At 47.8% G+C, this 6,000-nt stretch overlaps 1 non-coding gene across 1 annotated transcript; it reads right to left on the bottom strand.

The window, feature by feature from the left end:
- Window positions 1–1,389: 1,389 nt before the first annotated feature.
- On the bottom strand, window positions 1,390–1,461 carry TRNAC-GCA (transfer RNA cysteine (anticodon GCA)). The gene has a single exon. It is a non-coding gene; the product is annotated as a tRNA-Cys (tRNA).
- Between the last annotated feature and the right edge of the window lie 4,539 nt (window positions 1,462–6,000).

Below are 6,000 nucleotides of genomic sequence, written 5' to 3' on the forward strand. Positions count from 1 at the left end.
GTGGTCCATGTTGGCAGCTGGTGCTCCAACCATCACATCTATGCTGTAAGTGGGAAGCAGAATAAAGGTGAAAAAGGGCACATCATGTCTGTCCTTCTCTTAAGTTGTCCCAGACGTCTTGTCCAATGACTGCTTCTTATCCCTCATTTGTGTCTCCTAGCTGGAGGCCAGGAAATGCGGTCTTTCAGCTGGGAACATAACTGTTCAGTATAAAATCAGGGTTCTGTTGCTAAGGGAAAGGGAAGAATGTAAACTGGGTAGTTAAATAGCAAGCTCTGCCTCCTCCACACACACACAAGCGCACATACACTCATGCACACACACATTATACATATATATGTGTGTGTATATATTATTATACATATATATGTGTGTGTGTGTATAAATATACATATATATGTGTGTGTGTAGCACAATTTCAACTTTTTTTTTTGTAAAAGGGATAGAATATGGCCAATATCTAGGGTCACTGTGTTGCGTAACTCTCGAGTACAATGTAATTGGTGGAGTTGTGTAATTCACAACCCGTGTGACTATGCACGGCTTCCCTGGCAATAACCATCACCTCTCTGGTGTTCCTTCTATAAAGACCTATCATACGAACGCCTGCTGGTTTTCAGAGCTAATAAAGTATTTTACTCAGTTGATGAATTGCTATATTTTCACCTCTATTTGATTACCAGGAAGCTCAGAGAGACGTTTTGTGTTCAGCGTTAGTAGCTTCTCCTAACCTGGGCTCTCTGGATTAATTATTTACCTCCTCCCTTAAATGTTCAGTCTTTGCCCTTTTTTTTCTTCAATTTTTAAAATTGTGGTAGTGTACACATAGGATAAAATTTATCATCTTAGCCACGTTTAAGTGCACAGTTCGGTGGCACTGAGTACATTCATCCGGTTGGGCAGCCATCACCACCATCCATCTCCAGAACTTTTTCGCCTTCTGGAACTGAAACTCTGTCCCATGAATGGATACCCCCAACCCCCGCCCCAGCCCCTGGGCCCGCCATCCTGCCATCCGTCTCTGAGATTTTGACCGCCTCCTAGAAGGCAGCCCTTGCCTCGTGTACCTGTTTAATCGGTTGGACTTTTATTGTGTCTTTCATTACAAGCTACTTCAGATCCTATTTTTTTGAAGCAAGCTTGGTATAAACAAATAAAATCAGGATGCTAATAATTAGGCCCAAGGGAAACACAGAGAGAGCCTAGGGCGGTCTGCGTCTGCCTCTCCAGGAAATGAGAATGGCCGAGGAGGTAAAAACGAGCACATGAGAAATGTCACAAGTGGAACACTTCAGTCTTTACTGCTTGTTGGAGATTTAGATTCTGCGAAGCTGGGCCTAGCAGATAACAAGAAGCTACACCCCCTGTGGGGTAAAAGTGAGGTGGTACAGGGGGCACCTGGATTTGAACCAGGGACCTCTTCATCTGCAGTCAAATGCTCTACCCCTGAGCTACACCCCCAGCTGTGTATATTACTTTAATAAGACGTCTCCATGACTGTGGTCTTTTTCAGGCTGTGCTCTCACCATCCTGTGCCTCCCCGAGCCACAGTTCTGGGCATGCACCTCCACACCTGTCAGAAGCTGCCGCCTTACTCAGAGTCTGCACACCTACGCCCACCTGAACATCCCTCCTCCCACAGCACTTGTCACCCCTCGATCATTATTATTATTATTATAATTATTGGGGACAGGAGGATTTCTACCCATTCCCTTAATATCTAAGATGCTTTCTTTCTCTTTTCTTTTTCTTCATCTCCCACTCTCTGTTTTGGTTTCCTTTCCCAGGGACCAAGGTTGGGACCCATCGGAGGCCCTCAGGTGCCTGGCTTAGCCCAGGGGAGGCACCTGGCCAAGAAAGCTGCAGCCCCGGCTTTCTGGGGGAGAGGAATGGGCAAGGATAAACCCAGAAGTCAGCACAGCTGGAGGGCCTGGCCTTGGGCACTGGGCCTGCTGGTTCTGGAACCCGCAGAGCCTCTGCTTTACCGTAATACATGTTTGAACATTTAGCCATCAGTGCGGTTCTGCTGGAGTCTTTCTTGGTTATGTTGTACTATACTATTAGATATGATTTTCTACTGTTTTATTTAGATTATTCCAAAGCGAGATGGGCCTTCCCCATAGAGGAGGATGGTCCTTTGGGTAAGGGTGTCTGAGTTGCTGCGCCCTGCTCGAACCTCCAAGTGCTCAAGGTCCGTTGAGGCGAATGTGGGCTCGTCAAGAGTCCAAGACCCCAGACGTGTCCAAGCGAGGCGCTGCGTGTGGCGGTCTGCCTTTCTTTCAAAAAAAAAAAGGAGCTAGAGTATTGGCAAGGGGATGATTTTTTTCCAGAATTATAAACAACACTTGGATGAACAGGATCATCTTTGCCCGCTTCTCAGGTTATTTCCCTCGGATCGATTCCTGAACGTGACAAGATCATGCTCCAAGGACCTTGCTCAGGAATGGGGCTCACAGCAGTGATTCTCAACCGTCGCTCAATCTCCGGTGGGTCTCCTGTGCGCTCCCCGTCACGTCCCCCGCTCCGCGGTCCTGCTGGGTTACAGCATTCACTCTGCCCTTTGCTGGAGGGCTAACAGCTTCAGAAAGGCAGCCCGAAATCCTCCGTGTGGTCCTCAAGGTATGGAGTTTGCTCCTGGACCCGCAGCTCCAGGCCCCTGGATTTGTAGATGCAACCTGATTTGACCTGGCTCTCAAGACCTCCCTAATCAGACTCTCAAAGACGGATACTTAATAAGCCAGAATGCCCTCCAGGTTACCTAGGAAACCAAATTAGCCATCAGAAGGCTGCTCAGTGAGGTTGCAATCAAGCAAAGGGAACTGAGTGCTCTGGATGGTATTTTCTCAGGCCATGGAAAATTATGACAAATTATTCCTGTCTGAAGTACTATCCCTTCTCTAGAGACAAGAATACTCACATCCACCAAACTGGGAGTCTCAGAGCATCCTCACTCACCCCTGCCAGATCACTGAATCCTGTGTTCGAGCCCCTGAACACATGGATCCCTTCTCCTCCACCTAGCGTCTCAGCTCTGTGATCTGTGTGTGCGCAAATCTTAGTGCCCAGATCAAGGGGTAGAAGATACATAACTTTATAAGGCCACAAAACAACTTAATCTCCATTTTGTGTCCCATCCTGCTGAGTCACAGAAGTTTAATGACTCAACACCTGGACCCCCCACGATTTCCCTCGTGTTGCACTGAAGTTCCCAAGGGGCTTTCAGAGGACTGCAGCACTGGGGGTGGGTGGGCATCTGGGCCTCCACATCGTCTTGGTCACATTGTGAGCGTGGGGACCTCCTGATCTCATGCTGGTCCCCGCTGCATCTTCTCCTCGGTTCCCTGGCACTCCTGGCCATGCCCATGCAGTGCTGGCATGTCCCATGTGGTACTCCCATGCCGGGACAGAGCTGGCTCCTCCTGTGCCAAACTTTATTCCCTGAATCTCCCAGCACCCAGACCGTTGGGTTCTGAAAGCAGAGCCCTGACAATTTGCCTTCTATGGGGTCATCCCTTCTCAGTGGTGTTAAAGGTACAACACTTACAGGCTGGATTGGGAATGTGGGGGTACCAGTCCTCACAGGCAGGAAGCCTTGATTACCATCTCCATTAGGACTGCCACACCTGAGCTGAAGGAAGACCCAGCTTCCTAACTGTTCTCTCCATCTCCCCTCCATGGCCCCCTTACTCTCCATCCTTCCAAGACAGCCTCTGCAGGGGCCTTCCTATGACTCGGCACTAAATGCGGTCCCTGAATTGTCTCCTTTTGTCTTCACATCAACCCTGTGAGATCGGAATGATTATTATCCCCAGTTTACGGAGGAAGAAACCAAAGCTTAGGGAAATTCACTAACCCAGACAGTCTAACTCCAGAACTAAAACTTGTGACCATATTGCAAGATTGAAACAGATGGAATCGGGTCTCTGTCTGCGTGGCAGTGCTGGGTAAAACATCAGCCAATTCCTTACTGTCTCATTTCCCTTCTAAAATATTCGGGAGCTAGCGGCCCATCACCCATTGCGTTAGGCTAAGTTACGAGACAATTAATGAGGTCCTATCTTGCTTTCACTGACCTTCCTGTCTGAAGAAGTCACTTTGGGTGCTCCTTCTCATAAACGTGTCTCTCTGGGTCACTTCTGCTGATGGCCGATCCCATCCGTTGTGTGCTGATTCTAGTTTCACTTTCACGGGGTGATATTATCTTCAAGTGACTCTGTCTTCAGGTTTCCAGAGTATCACATCCCAAATATAAATAAAAGTGGGAGGGTCCTAGGAGAAGCTGGAGGTAAGCACTTTTTTCCCCTAATCTCTGGGCAATCCCTGAGGCTGGAGCCCGCCTGGCCCAACAGCAGAGTAGCTGGTGCTCATCAAGGTGTCCACACATTTGTCACCTGGCCCTGTGTTGCTGCTGTCACTGCCAGTGATGCTGTTAATGAGCCAGAAACCACAGCGACTGGTGCTATGAGCGTGCTTCATTGTTTCTCCTTGCTTGTCAGCAAAGCTCCTTTTGGAAACGTCAGCCTATCTCCACGGCACTAAGAGGAATAAGGAAAGAAAGTTTCCCCTTACACACCAACACACAGTTTATGAACGTAAGACACAAAACCAAGTCAGAACAAGAAGATGAAAATAGTGGTTTTTACTTGAGGAGCATAATTTCCCCTGCTGTATATGAAAATATTTATCCACGAGAAAGGAATGTTTTTACTCTTATAATGGAAAATTTCAAATATATACAAAGGTAGTGGTCTCCATCATCCAGTGTATCAGTCAGGGTTCTCCAAAGAAACAGAACCAAATATATGTATAATTATATATATATATAAGAGAGATTTTTTGTAAGGACTTGGTTCATGTGATTGTGGAAGCTAGGTCCCACGATCTGCCATCTGCAAGCTACAGACCCAGGAAAGCTGGTGATGCAGTTCCAGCGTGAGCCTGAAGGTCCGAGAATGGGAGCGCTCAGGTGCTCCAGTTCTAAGTTCTAGTGTGAGGCGGGAGAAGACCCACGTCCCAGCTCAAGCAGTCAGGCAGAGAGCAAATTCTCCCTTCCTCTGCCTTTTTATCCTGTTCAGGCCCTTCACGAGCTGAATGACGCTCGTCAGCATTGGGGAGGGCAATCTGTTTTGCTTAGATTTTATTTATTCAAATGCTGATCTCATCTGGAAATACCCTCACAAAAACACACTCAAAAATGATGTTTAACCAAATATCTGTGTGGCCTATGACCCAGTTAAGTTGACACATACAATTAACCATCACCTTCAGCTTTAACAATTTTCAACACGGCCAATCTTGCTAGATCTGGACGCGTAACCCCCGCCCTCTAGGACCAGTTCAACTGACCCCATCTTACCAACAGGGTAATTAAGAGTGGCTTTTCAGGAACTGACAAGCGACTCCTTGTCCAGTTCAGGCCGGTTAAGGCCATCAACTCAGTAACGGCCGGTGCAGGTGACTGATAGGTAACCCTTTGACGTCAAGGTTTAGCTGCTCCCTCCACCCTCAGGTCATGGTAACACCCCCATTTTGTGAACGTGCGTCCTGTGAAGAGTCATGAAGCCTGATTACACCCGTGCACATCATCAGTTACCTCACCTCTCCTCACCTCCGGTCATCTATCTGTACACTCAGACCGCCCTGCCCTTCGTCCCACGAATTTTGCCCCAAGCCCTGGATTGGGGAGACAGAGTGCAGAGCATTGCCTCCTGTCTCCCTGCAGATCAATCTCACAATAAAGCTGGTTTCTTTTCCCAAAGGCTGATGCTATAATAATTGGCTTTTTTAAAAATGCACATTGGGTAGGAGAAGCCTGTGTTTGTGTGGTGACAGACGCTTGGTCAGACTCAGGTTCACATTTTCTAGCAAGCAGTCGGCCCTGGAACTGCTGTGTTCTTCCATCGTATAAGGATGCGCAGCATGTCCGCTTGTCTCTGTTTTTGTGAAATTAAGTAACTGGTATGTTGAGATGTTGTTGACCTCATAGATTTCCCCGCTTCG

The sequence above is a fragment of the Equus quagga genome, chromosome 8 (assembly GCF_021613505.1).
Source record: "Equus quagga isolate Etosha38 chromosome 8, UCLA_HA_Equagga_1.0, whole genome shotgun sequence".
Taxonomy (NCBI): domain Eukaryota; kingdom Metazoa; phylum Chordata; class Mammalia; order Perissodactyla; family Equidae; genus Equus; species Equus quagga.